This window comes from Polyodon spathula, chromosome 41 (genome assembly GCF_017654505.1).
Source record: "Polyodon spathula isolate WHYD16114869_AA chromosome 41, ASM1765450v1, whole genome shotgun sequence".
Taxonomy (NCBI): domain Eukaryota; kingdom Metazoa; phylum Chordata; class Actinopteri; order Acipenseriformes; family Polyodontidae; genus Polyodon; species Polyodon spathula.
In genome coordinates, this window is record NC_054574.1 from 601,351 (window position 1) to 616,462 (window position 15,112).

Here is a 15,112-nt window from a genome sequence, read left to right on the forward strand (position 1 = left end):
TATTGAGACAGAAGATACCCTCCTACTGCAGAGTTAGGGGGCTCCAGGGAGGAGGTAAAACCAGCTCTGCCAAATCGCCCACCTTTTATACATGCTTAGCTGAAGTCTCTTTACAGGTTCTATGGCAAGCTCATTTCTTCTAATAAACACAAAGTCCTCTGCCCGAAGCTGCTTTGCATTTTGTTTTCAGTAAACTGCTGCCTGCGAGTCTTTAATAAAACAGCAATAACAAAGCTTCTGCAAGTGCTACATCTTTTTCTCTTTTCCATCTCGTAGGCAGATGTGGTGAGAAGAGTTGGAGAAATCCAAGCTGCACTGCACCCCATTCCATGACGGTGCAACAGAACTCACTTCTGGGGCTAGTTACACACACCTAGGAATTGCATTGTGCTCTAAAGCATCCTCACAGCGCTTTCTTGAATTGGCACGTGGCGAGACCAGACCACACGGAAAAGCAAATGGCACCTTTATTAATCAACTCCCCTGCTGTCATTGTTATCCTGTGCTTGTAATCCTTAAAACATTTTTAAAGTAAAGTGCTTTTAATAGGGGTTTAATGCAGTTGAAAGCCCGTGCTTTATGACCTATTAGAGATAGTGCTACTGCTGCTCTTACAGAATGTCCACAGTACATAATAAGTGTAAGAAGCCCTGCCGAATGCTAATTCAGTTTGGTTCACGGAGAAACTGGCCATCTGAGATATAACTGGAGGCTCGGAATTACAAGACCATCCTTCAAACCAGAGCCCTGGAACTAACCCGATCCCAGTCTGCAGAAAATCTCCTTCTATTCGTGATTCAGCACACTATTGGGCTTTTAATGCATTATCAGTGTGTGCGTGTGCTAATGAATCCCGGGCCACCGTTTTCGTTTCACAGTATTTTTTTCACAGCTTTTCCGACACGTGCTTTTGTTCTGCTAACAGCTGAACCTATCAAAAAAATTGACAAGTGACTTTCCATTTCAAATTATTATTATTTTTTTTTTTTAAATCTCTCCCCCTCCCCCCCCTCGAGGACAGGAACATGAAATGACAACTTCTTACAAAAAGAGCAAGTATATTACCCCCAGGGTGCTGGCTTGCTAAATCCCAATACTAATTAAAAAACTCCCTATAATCATAACGAAATGTTGCAAAGCTGACTTGTGTTAAATAAATGATTGCAAATAACGCTGTTTGGAGCTGGAGAGCAGAGCTATCTTCCTTTGCCCTTTGCAAGAGTCAGCGGCTGTCATTGTTTTTAAAAAATTGATTTATCCCCTGTCAAAAAACTCTTCATGGGTAGCTGTCTGCCTGTGTCAAAAGCCATTAAGAAGTCTCTGGAGGTTAAACAGATCATTGTTCATGCTATTCCCTCAATTTCCTTTCATAATTCCTTAAATAGCTTTTTAAATGGTTTCTGTCCCGTCCCAATCATCGTTGTGTGATGTTTACATCAGGGAAGAGAGTACAAAAACAAGGCACTAGAATCATCACTAGATATTGTGGAAATCCATCATTACCCAAAAATTGTAAAAATCTGTTTAGCAATTCGAGATTATTTTCTTGCCATTGCATCAGTGATAAAACAAACAAACGCACGCTGTAAAGTGCAGCTGGTTATCTCCCACGTCAGGGTGTATTTGGGCCGAGGGAATTATACACAGGAGGGTGATCAGGTTCAGTAACACTCGATTTATTAAAGCCCCGGAAACAGGGTTTAGTTGTTACTTAGCATGACATCCCCTCTGCTGGCAGCTCTGTTTTCCATGCAGCAGATAAAGATATCAGAGGAGCCGGCTCCCACTGATACAGACGCTTTTAACCAGTTTGAACAATAAACAAACACAAAAAAAATAACAACCTGGATAAACTCCACCGTCTACAAGGACCCAGTAGCGATTCAATCAGACACACCTGCTCGTAGCTCAGAGAGGAAGAAATGAACACTACAACTAGTCAGTAAAATGCATCCCCTGCGCTTGCTGAAAATTCAAAATCAGTCTGACGAAAAGGTTGATGACGAAGAGCAACAGTTTGTGCAGAATAAACTTCATTACAGCCAAGTTTCAAATGAATAGAAGAGGAACACGAAGAAAAAGAAGGAGGAAGAACACGGAAGGAGGAAGAGGAAAAAGTAGTCAATTTTGTACAATGGGTTTTCTGTATGACGTGAGCATCTCAGCTTCAATATATCCATCTATCTGTACCTGGAGGGAGCCGAGCACGTACAGCCCCTCTGTTGAGAAAGCTCCATGCGTGCCCGATTCCTCTCAGCACTCATGCCCTCTTTGTGGTTTATCAGGCTCCTCTGAATTCAAAGCAGCTCTTTTATCTAAACTTGTAGATGAGCTCCTCATTAGCCGTACCTGACGGAGCTCCGATTTCCCTTGCTGCCACAGCTCCAGCCCGAGCCTGTCCGCTCAGCCCAGCACATCTCTATTAGCGGCCCGTTCCCCGATGGGAGGCTCTCTGCTTAGAAGATGCCTAATCTGGTGAAGACTCATCTAGTCCCGCAGGGCTGCTGGTCTTACCAGGCAGGGAATCGTAACAAGCTCTACGATGAGTCTGCAGTTACAGTGCATGGCGTCCCTATAACCTGCTCTCAGTGTATAAAGTATATTCAAACATATTTTCCACATGCAATGGCGCAGAGTGGTTATCTATTCATGCATCAATTTATTCGTTAGCGGATCTCATTTTTGGAATCTGGCATCCCAATCCGACGAGTTCACTGCTCTGAATTACACTGTGCAGTTAAATCCCGATCAGACCCTGATCTAAGGAAGGCTCGTGCACATACTTTCTCTCCCTCTGCACACTGTGCTGTGGACGTTACTTCACTCGCACCAAGCTGATCCACACTGCGGGAGCTGCTCCAGCACTCTACACACATTCACGATGAACCCTCTATCTATTCACTACCGCTTTAAATGAGATTCACTGCATTTCAAATCTTGTATAATGTCATTTCTTTTTTGGTTTTTTTCGCTCCAACAAAAGTTTCAGTGAAGCTCCGTCAATAACATTAGGATTGTATTAAACATGCATTTAAAATCCTGACTCCAGTATCTGTGCATAACTTTCTGCGGCTATTATAGAGGCTCTTCAATACGAAGAGCCAAGCGACGCTGTTATTGCTTCAAATCAATTTCTTTCCAACGCTGCCACCCTTCAGAAATCCTTTATTTTTATGTTTTATTGAATTTCAACAGACAAGTGCACAAGGTGGCTACTTGTTATTTAGGAGAAAAAAAATAATAATAATCTTGATTTCAGGCAGATTTGTTCTTGACAGCAAATTGTTTATTTGCTCTGTTATTGAAAGCGACACCATGAAATAAGAACCCATAACTAAAATGGAAGCATATCTACACGCAGGAATAGGGTGATTACTCTAAAAAAAACATAAGCTGGAGGAGAAAGAACAGAAATGACAAAAAAACACTATGCATTGTTTCTCTAAGGCATCTACAAAAACAACGTTCCTGATAACAATAGGAGGTGCATTCTCTACAGTGTGAACCAGCCTGCCTGTCAAACAAGCCACAAGATTAATATGCCTTTTACTTAGCATTTGCATTTAAAAAGGGGAAGCGTTTCACCCATATATATATATATATATATATATATATATATATATATATATATATATATATATATATATATATATATATATATATATATATATATATATATATATAATCCCTGTGGAAATGTAATTCAACGTGCTGTGATAAAGCAAACAGAATACTGTGGAGTGTTTCTCGTGTTCATCCTTTTCCCTTTGAAAACCAGAAAGGCAAGTGCCTGAGCCGTGGAGGGAGTTCCATTATGCCAAGCAGCCAGTCAGAGGCAGGCTGCGGTTTGCGTATTGATGAATCTGTTCCAATTGTCCAGCCCTCCTTAGTGATGCGCTCAACTTGCATCACTGGGGCCCTCTTGGAAACAAGATAGCTTTATGTCAACAGGTCACACTGGAAACCACTGGCCACCCCCACATTATACAAACACAAAGAGAACCACGATACAGAGCAAGCACCACCCATGCCTGGAAAAAACTACACCCGGCAGTAATTAGAAGCATTAGCCTTCTATTCAAACACCACACAATGATTCCTAAGTGCTCCCTGTCACGCTGATGTCAAATATCACTTTGAATAAACCCAGGGAACTTGCTTCTTAACCTCTCCGCTGTGTGTTGAGACACAGACCCTTGGGGTACAAAAGCGCAGAACTTCTTGATGCTAAAAAAAAAAATCCCGATAAGGGTTCTATTGTTGTGCCTCACACAGTCGCCCCCGAACCCCGATAAGGGTTCATTGTGTCACACAGTCGCCCCCGAACCCCGATAAGGGTCACACAGTCACCCCCGAACCCCGATAAGGGTTCCATTGCTGTGCCTCACACAGTCGCCCCCGAACCCCGATAAGGGTTCCATTGCTGTGCCTCACACAGTCGCCCCCGAACCCCGATAAGGGTTCCATTGCTGTGCCTCACACAGTCGCCCCCGAACCCCGATAAGGGTTCCATTGCTGTGCCTCACACAGTCGCCCCCGAACCCCGATAAGGGTTCCATTGCTGTGCCTCACACAGTCGCCCCCGAACCCCGATAAGGGTTCCATTGCTGTGCCTCACACAGTCGCCCCCGAACCCCGATAAGGGTTCCATTGCTGTGCCTCACACAGTCGCCCCCGAACCCCGATAAGGGTTCCATTGCTGTGCCTCACACAGTCGCCCCCGAACCCCGATAATGGTTCCATTGCTGTGCCTCACACAGTCGCCCCCGAACCCCGATAAGGGTTCCATTGCTGTGCCTCACACAGTCGCCCCCGAACCCCGATAAGGGTTCCATTGCTGTGCCTCACACAGTCGCCCCCGAACCCCGATAAGGGTTCCATTGCTGTGCCTCACACAGTCGCCCCCGAATCCCGATAAGGGTTCCATTGCTGTGCCTCACACAGTCGCCCCCGAACCCCGATAAGGGTTCCAGTGTTTGCTCTCAGGAAACAGAGCAGTTGAAATTAAATCTAAACTCTGAAAGAACCCACATTATTTGTTCTTCGCCCTCCCGCTGACTATCACAGAGCACTGCAAACGGGCGAGATCTGAAAAGCCCAGGTACGCACCGAGTGGCTCATTTTGTATTTATTCCATTAGGTTTTTTAGTTCTGGCTAATTAAATGGGTAAATCGCCGGCATAAAACACGCGTGCCAACTGTCTTTTGTTTTTAGGAATCTGTGCAGCAGATGCTTTTGTGCCTGCGTTCTCCTGCATTTCATTTAATGCCAACGCATTCTTTATGAGTCACATCATTTTATCAGATAGGAAAAAAAATAAATAAAAAAACAGGCAGAAGTAATAAGAGGCATCCTTTTAAATATAACTGCTGCCCTCTCTCTCTCATCTGCGCGATGCAGTCAGACTTCCCTCCAGCAACAGCCATCACAGAAAACCTGTTCCTATTAACCTGCTGCACCTCTGCTCCACAGCGGCGGCAGCAGTATCTGAAAGGAAAATATTCGCAACGCGGCCAATCGACTCTTTCACTTGCTTGCTTCTGATTTTCCATCACGCTGGCTTCTTTTGATTCTTTCTTTTTGTTTTATTATGTATATGGTCGTTTGTTCATTTTCTGTATTCCCCTTAGGCACCCCCTCCCTCCTGAAAACGACAGAGGATCTGGTTTAGAACATAAGGCTGAGTGGATTAGCCATTGACCCTGAGGGCTGACAATGATGCTGTCAGTCACTCAGCTAATCTGTACATCATTAGCGTTAAGCATATCGCTCACACAGGGAAAAAGAAATTCTCTGCCTGTGTGAGGAGCGAGGAGGCTGCAATCAAGAACCAAGCAGATAAAGCATTGCATGGAGAACCTTAAGCAAACACGAAACTTAACGTGGCTGTCTCCTTCCGAAACCTCATTACAACAGCCACCAGCCTTTGGGAGAAGCGAGATGGGTGCTTCCTTGCAATGCTGTGCTTGACCCCTCGTGATTTTCAGTTTGACATTTACTGTGTAGGAAACCGGAGCACCTTCAGCACATGGAGAGCTCAGCCCCGTGCTGTCAGTGTGAAGATGTGAACAGGACACGAGGAAGCTGGCTTGAGTGAATTGCAGCCGGACAGTTTCCAGCTGGATGCACCCCACCACGCCACACCACACCACACCACACATCCTCTCTCCGTTACTCTCTCCTCCCTCCAGCCCCGGAAAGACACAGCCGCCTCTCCTGGACAAGTTAATAAGATGGAAGGCTCTCCCGGGGGCACAGCCAGCGAACACTATCACTTTGAAACCAGGCAGAGAGACTGACACATCGGAAATAACTTCAAGCCTATTAATCACCTTCGCGTACCCGGCCACGGCTCTGAAAGGAAGTTTGACAAATTGGAAGACAGAAGGATTTTTAATTCTAGAGCCATTACACAGACGCACACCGAGGCCGATGCACAGCGTTTCACTGGAGTGTAAAAGGTGCTCTACCCTGAAGAAAGCAGTAGCTAGTGCTCAAAGGGTCACTTCTCGGACTTAACTCTTTCAACACTGCAGACTTGTATACAGGTACACTCAAACCTGCCGGCAGCTCTAGTAGTCTAGGAAAGAGAACTGAGTAAAAACCACAGGTAAAATGACTTTGCACTGAGCAACAAAGCCGTCAATGGACTAGAATTTCTCGACTTGAACTCCTCTGGTATATTTCTCTTCTTTTAGATTTTTATCTGACAGTTTCAATGCAAGCAGATTATTTATTTAATAAGCAGTAGCAGCTGGACGGGTTCATTCAATGCTAAGGAAAACGGCTGCTGTTTCTTTTGTATCCGGTATCTCTGCTTTTCTTACTCCATCTTCACCAGGCTTGTTTAAAATCAGAAGAGGAAGAATTTATATTAACAAAAAAAACAAAACAAAACAAAAAAAGACTGAATGTTCTGAATGGTTGCCCGAGAAACCAAAGTGATTCAATAATTAGTTCCCCTTTATTACAGCTATTGTAATTAAAAAAAGAATTGTGTGCTGGCTGGGCATACAGCATAAGCCACTCTTATCAAGCCCCCATCCTCCTCTTCCTATCAATTAGTGTTATGGCAATGTCACTCCCATGTTACCAGAGACATTAGCATTTTGATTGAACATCTGAAGCACAAAGTACTGCAGTGACAAGCGACAGAAGATTGTCTTCCAGTGCAATGTGGCTTCATTCATTTCCATCGGGCCCCGTCAGGCTCATCTCAAAGTGAGTGAAGAAGAGAGACAGAGAGAAGGGGGTGAGAGAGAGAGAGAGAGAGAGAGAGAGAGAGAGAGGGAGAGAGAGAGAGAGAGAGAGAGAGAGAGAGAGAGAGAGAGAGAGAGAGAGAGAGAGAGAGAGAGAGAGGAGAGAGAGAGAGAGAGAGGGGAGAGAGAGAGGGGGGAGAGAGAGAGAGAGAGAGAGAGAGAGGGGGGAGAGTAACAGACAGAGCCGGGAAAGGAGAGGGGGGAGGTGAAAGAGAGATAGGAAGAGGGGGGAAAGTAACAGACAGAGCCAGGAAAGGAAATGGATAGTGCATTCTCGAAAGCAAGTTATTATTTTGATACAGCATTCGTACGTTTGATAGATTGGCTTGGGCTAAGCATTACTTCTTTTAAAGAAAGCGCTCGAGAGAGAGAGAGAGAGAGAGAGAGAGAGACAGAGACAGACACAGAGATTCAAAGATAGGGAAGCAGCAAACACAAACACAGGTTTTAACCTTTGCTGCTGACATTTCATTTCTCATCTCCTGCAGGTACAGTAGGGATGCAGCCTGCCAGTTAATTTACCCTTCTTGTAAAAGTATAAAGCGCATTAATACATGTCAAGCCCAGCGATTACGTTTCACACACCTGAAATAAGCATCGCAAATTCAACAGTTATCCACACAGCTCGTCAAACCAACGATTGGATGACAAGACCGATAAAGATCCGTCTGGTCTACTCAATTAGCTAGCCAATCAAGAGAAAATGGAACAGAGGACAGTTTAGGTCGCGTTTTGACACTTATTAGTAGCTTGTCACAGAAATATCGCGTGCAAAACTACTGCAAGAGACAAGGAAACAAGCTCCCTGGTGCACAGAGGCGCTCACACGGGCAGGAGAGTCTCAGTCCATTATTTATTTATTTTTTATTTATTATGTTCCTCTGCATTAGGCACTGCAGCCCGCTGTTGACACTTAAAAAATAAATAAATGAATAAATGGCAACCTGAAACACTGCAAATAACCCATCTAAATTGTAATTTTCTTCTTTTGAATTTGATTTTGTTCTCATTGGTAGGTACAGACAATCACAGCATGTCAGAACAGAGCGTGCAGGTGAAACGGCTGAAAGGAGAGTGGAGTCAGTATTCGGGAGTCAGATCAGATCTCCAGGCCATCGTCTCAAATGAATAAAACCGAAAGAGACGGAGTCTGGGACTGAGGCATTGAGAATGCATGATCAATATGAGAGAGACAGACAAAGACAGAGACAGAGAGAGAGAGAGAGAGAGAGAGAGAGAGAATCGCTTGGAGGAAAGGGCTTCCTGTGTGTTTATCTCCTGCACAGACACAAGCTGTGGTCACGTCACCCTACCCCCAGGATTTAATGAATCATTCTCACCATGCAGACGCCAGGTACTGTCCAGGATGCAAACACTTTAAATTTAACTCCATCACAGACTTTTAAATTCTCTGTTACAAAATAAATTAAAAAAATTCAGACATCCAGAACACTCATTAACCCTGATGAGAGCACCTCTGAAAAGGTGAGGATATGACAGGGGGCGGGGGGGGGCGCTTAATAATTCATAGAGGCAATCAGAGCCCTTCTAAACCATTATCTGTGGTTGAACGCTGTGCTGGGGTCACATGACCCCAAAAAGCAGCTGGTTATTACCACTGTTTTATTATTTATCAAAACCATTTCCACATCAAGTGACTGATTGGGCTGGCGCAGCTGCTACCCTCTCCCTGCACAGCTGCCTCTGCCCAGGCAGCCAGTGAAGCCCACTGTGCCCCTCTCCGTGCTGCCCCCCAACTCTCACAATCCTGCCCTTTACTTATAATCCCTCCATGAAGCTGTGGTGCCCCCTCTCCGCTGAAGCAAGCTCCACACAGGAGCAGAACGAAGCAAAGCACAGCGAGAAAAGAAGCAGGCAATTAATAAATCAAACCGTAACAACAGCAAGGACAAAGATCTATACTGGGGTTTACATGGTAACAGGATACTTTGTCCATACAGGAAAACAAGGAGGCGGGGTCTTTGTAGTATTTATCTATGCATTAACGCATTAATAGTATTTTAAAAACAAACTCAAACCTCATTTATATTCTTAGTAGGCATCCGATAACTAATGATCCGTTTAACACTTCTGATTATCGGCCATCTGTCTGTTAATGGGCACAGCTTTCTCTGTTGAATTTCTTAGGTCTTTACGTTGCATGCACCTCTTAGTGTAAAGATGTTAAACTGGTACACTGAGGTCAAAAGTTACTGGAATGAACACATTTCATTGAGCTGCATGGACCCAATCAAGCAGTGGATAAGTAGTAGGCTTTTACTGAACTGGATTCCAGACGTGTTTGAGTCAAGCCAAGCCAAGAAAGAAAAAAAGAAAAAACTGCAAAGGAAAAAAAAAAGATTCTTTAAAACGACAATAAAAGAACAAAATCACACGGAGGTGCCGAGAGAGAATCTAGCTGCGATGTCCCACTTACCAACGCATTAGAAGCAGGCTCTTACTCCCTGCCGGCCCTTGTTAGCTATGTAGAGGTTTTGATCAAACCCACTTCATTATATATTTATTAGGGTCAAGGCTTTCACTGCTCGGAGAAGCTGGCACTAGTTGTTATGAAGTAAAATAGTTCTCCACAGAATAACACACACACGTACATGATTGTATTGCATGATGATGTGGGTTTTTCTTTCCCTCTGTAAACCTGGAGTTTACCGATTATGAGTCACTGTCTGTAAAACTGACTTCCAACCCGTTTGCTTTCCCCCCTGGTGAGGCTGGATCATCCGCCACTGAGGAACGACCTGTTGGTAATGCACTTGCCATGAGAGACACAAGCCAAGCCTGGCCTGGCCTAACCTCCAGAGACTTGGGGAGTACTTGTGAGAGAGAGAGAGAGAGAGAGAAAGAGAGAGAGAGGAGAGAGAGAGAGAGAGCGAGAGAAAGAGAGAGAGAGAGAGAGAGAGAGAGAGAGAGAGAGAGAGAGAGAGAGAGAGAGAGAGAGAGAGAGAGACAGGGAGAAACAGCTACTGGGTAAGCACTAAATGGCTTGAGGGAAGTGTTTGTTTCTTCTGTTTATTGTTACTGAACTCGGCAGACCAGGAACCTCGTTTAGCGTTGGGTCAGCAGGTAATTTGGGTAGCATTTCATACATTCACATGTCAAGGATTTAGTGGGGTCTATTTCAAGGACTTAAAACAGCGTGCAGGACTAAATACCAACTCCCCTAAAATTTCTAAACCTGATCCTTTCATGGACCTCACTGTATTGTTATTGTGTGTAGTGAAGTTAACGGGGGGGGGGGGGGGGGGGGAGTACAGTGAAGGAGCGGAAGAATTAAACTGACCTGTAGTGCATTGCAACCTGACTGGGTACTTCTCATTAAAGAAATGCAAACAGTAATGCAGGTCACAGGATTCGGGGGGGGTGCTGGAGGTGTATTCAAACCGTTCCAAGCTGACACTGAAAACCTTTCACTTTCCAGTCGAGTTTGTGAAGCTGTGCAGTTTGTCAGAGGACAGTGCAGCTCTGTGGCACAAGATTCCACGGGTCAGCAGCCACCTGCCGGCTTGGGATGAGAGGAATGCGCTGCTTTGAACCATCCGGAATATTTTGATATGCAGAGGAGTGGAACATCCTGCTGTTTACCGCAGAGGAAATGACTGTTTTATTTTTCTACAAGACAGAAAGACAGGCTGTCCTGCTCCATCCTATTATAACCCGGTCAGCTTACTGAAAACCAGCAACACCACGTGGAATTACAGGCACATGCCCCAGGATCAAACATGTAAACGCATGTCACTGCTGGGGTTCGTTCTGATTGGGGGACGTGAACATGTACCCTGGTTTAAAGGAAGTTACTGAAGGACACATGCATCTGTGGTGCACTAAAGTTTGTCTATTAAAAAAACAACACAAAAGTTGTTTGCTCTTCTCTGGTACGTGGCGAGCAGCGTTGTGTTGGTTCTTCATTAGTTTTATCTAAAACGTGCCGATGAGTTGCGTCATGTTGCATCCCTGTTTATCAGAGGGCTTGGTAGTTTTGCAGATTATTGTGCCCCACTAGAGAGGTGATTTAACAGTGGTCTGATATATTTGGGGACTGCTGACAGTGGTCTGAATACTGAATACAGGGACGGTGTAAAGTCACAATAAGCAGTAACACAATGGACACCTGCATTGAAGTTTCTAGCTCATAGAAGTACATTTGCCAGGGTGGCAGAGAGAGATATGTTGCAGGTTTTAAAGGTCAGCACTTGCATAACTCACAATAGCATGACAATCCTGCTCTGGTATGCTCATTTCCTGAGGGGGGAAATCTGTATTTCCTTCAGATAGCTGTGGTTTCTGCATCCATTACCGGAACTGGAGAAAAAAAAATGAATAAATAAAAACATTTAAAAATAATAATAAAAAAACTAAATAAAAATAATACCTGGTTTTAATGTAGCAAAGAGACACAGTACAAAACACTAAGGAAGAGCCAGGAGAAAAAATCTTCTCAATGTTACGTGACTGCCACGTCTAGCGAAAATATAGAATGCTCAGAGTTCCTTCCAGAATGCTGGGACTGCCATATTCCATCAATTCTTCAATAATGCCAAGCTAATGATCGAAAGTCTTAACTATAACATATTAATATATATCACACACACACACACTTCCAAAACCTTACCATAGGAGAGCATTATTACAGAAATGCTGTGTGGATAATAAAGTAATCAACACACACTGTGTAAAAGTCAACAGTAAGTTCTAGGTCAGGACACCCTGATATGTGTAGGTTTGTACCTGCAAGATTGAAAGGTTATGAATTGGCATTACCTTCCAGCTGGCAGCTTGGGTTAGTTTAATCAGTCAGCCTGAACACAGGAAACACAGCAAAGTAGCAATGCCATGCAGCGGTCTTGCCAATCTTCCTGCTCTGCCATTCCAGTTTCAGAGATGTTTCTCAAAAGGGCAACAGCTGCCTTAAACAGCACCGGCACATATTCTGATACACAAGATCTTCCGGAATCGCAGAATTAGGCATTGGGAACGGAATTAGGACACTGCTCTGCACATCTCTAAAAGATCTTATTGCTCAGACCTAAGAGACGCACTCAAGGCGGGGTCTTTCCCGAAGCAAGCAAGCTAAAATAATTACATACTTAATTATTGTTTCGCTTATTTCTTTCTACACTACCTGCACCTAATAAAGCTATGAATTAGCCATGTTAACCCAGGACTGCGTCTTTCTTTCTACACTACCTGCACCTAATAAAGCTATGAATTAGCCATGTTAACCCAGGACTGCGTCTTAATTAAATGATGTTATCTAACGATGAAGAAACGAGCTCAAAGCTGTTTTTTTCTAGCTACACATTCCTTTAAGGCAACTGATGTCTTTACAGTGTAGAGGACGCAGCCACTGCTCTACACAGCGTTACAGCGTAGAGGACGCAGCCACTGCTCTACACAGCGTTACAGCGTAGAGGACGCAGCCACTGCTCTACACAGCGTTACAGCGTAGAGGATGCAGCCACTGCTCTACACAGCGTTACAGCGTAGAGGACGCAGCCACTGCTCTACACAGCGTTACAGCGTAGAGGACGCAGCCACTGCTCTACACAGCGTTACAGCGTAGAGGACGCAGCCACTGCTCTACACAGCGTTACAGCGTAGAGGAGCCGCAGCCACTGCTCTACACAGCGTTACAGCGTAGAGGACGCAGCCACTGCTCTATGCCCTACACAGCGTTACAGCGTAGAGGACGCAGCCACTGCTCTACACAGCGTTACAGCGTAGAGGACGCAGCCACTGCTCTACACAGCGTTACAGCGTAGAGGACGCAGCCACTGCTCTACACAGCGTTACAGCGTAGAGGACGCAGCCACTGCTCTACACAGCGTTACAGCGTAGAGGACGCAGCCACTGCTCTACACAGCGTTACAGCGTAGAGGACCCAGCCACTGCTCTACACAGCGTTACAGCGTAGAGGACGCAGCCACTGCTCTACACAGCGTTACAGCGTAGAGGACCCAGCCACTGCTCTACACAGCGTTACAGCGTAGAGGACCCAGCCACTGCTCTACACAGCGTTACAGCGTAGAGGACGCAGCCACTGCTCTACACAGCGTTACAGCGTAGAGGACGCAGCCACTGCTCTACACAGCGTTACAGCGTAGAGGACCCAGCCACTGCTCTACACAGCGTTACAGCGTAGAGGACGCAGCCACTGCTCTACACAGCGTTACAGCGTAGAGGACGCAGCCACTGCTCTACACAGCGTTACAGCGTAGAGGACGCAGCCACTGCTCTACACAGCGTTACAGCGTAGAGGACGCAGCCACTGCTCTACACAGCGTTACAGCGTAGAGGATGCAGCCACTGCTCTACACAGCGTTACAGCGTAGAGGACGCAGCCACTGCTCTACACAGCGTTACAGCGTAGAGGACGCAGCCACTGCTCTACACAGCGTTACAGCGTAGAGGACGCAGCCACTGCTCTACACAGCGTTACAGCGTAGAGGACCCAGCCACTGCTCTACACAGCGTTACAGCGTAGAGGACGCAGCCACTGCTCTACACAGCGTTACAGCGTAGAGGACGCAGCCACTGCTCTACACAGCGTTACAGCGTAGAGGATGCAGCCACTGCTCTACACAGCGTTACAGCGTAGAGGATGCAGCCACTGCTCTACACAGCGTTACAGCGTAGAGGACGCAGCCACTGCTCTACACAGCGTTACAGCGTAGAGGACGCAGCCACTGCTCTACACAGCGTTACAGCGTAGAGGACGCAGCCACTGCTCTACACAGCGTTACAGCGTAGAGGATGCAGCCACTGCTCTACACAGCGTTACAGCGTAGAGGACGCAGCCACTGCTCTACACAGCGTTTGACTCAAAGACATTCTGTCTGGAAATAAGGAGGCAGAATTAACAAAGAAACAATTGGGAGGACTCCTTAGGAGTTTATTAACAACAACAATAATAATAATAATACAATAATAATAATAATAAATAATAAATAATAATAATAATAATAATAATATTTGTGGTAATATTTATTAGATATACTTAATTATCAATAAATTGATTTAAAAAAAAAAGAAAGTAGGAAAGATTTGGTCAAAGAAGAGTTGGTCATTTTTGAAGAACGGAATTTGCTATTCCCCAGAATGGAAAATCAGTAGCCCTACATCACACAGCCTTCCAGGTTCCAGCAAACGACTATGGAGAGGGTTAGGTACTGTACTTCCTCTCACTTCGTCTACCCCTTCTATAAATCCAGATATCACTGTGCAGCAAATCTCTAGGTAAGAGCGACAGGAACAATGCAATACTGTGCCCCTGAAAACGACAAGCTGAATCTCAGAGGATGAGCCCTGCTGCCATACAGCTTTCTAGAGGGTAAAGAAACAGGATGAGCAAAACATCAAGCAAACGTATTGTGCAGGGAATATAATACACACAGCTCCCTTCTCATCATGTTCATTATTAAACCAGAACATCCAAACTGGAAAAAAATAATAAATATCTATATATATAAAATCACACACACACACAATATTTAAATGACATTCACACAAATGCCAATTTGAAACAGTAATGGCGAAGAAGATAGTAAATGGCAATGCAGACTGCTCCAGCACCTTTCTAAATGATGCTGGGGAAGGTTAAGTTGTATCTAATTACATTTGTTCGAGGGTGATCTTGTCAGATAAACCTCCTTGATGGAAGTGACTGCTGTTTTGTCACTCGCTAGTGGCCGAGTACTGCATTACTGTGTCATCTGCATCCAGCTCTGCAGCAGCTGGAATTCTCTTTTCTCTTCACAAACATTTCTGTTGGCACAACTGGTGAGATTTTCCCGTGACCCTGTTGTAGTGCACTGTACTCGGCAGTATTGTAGCA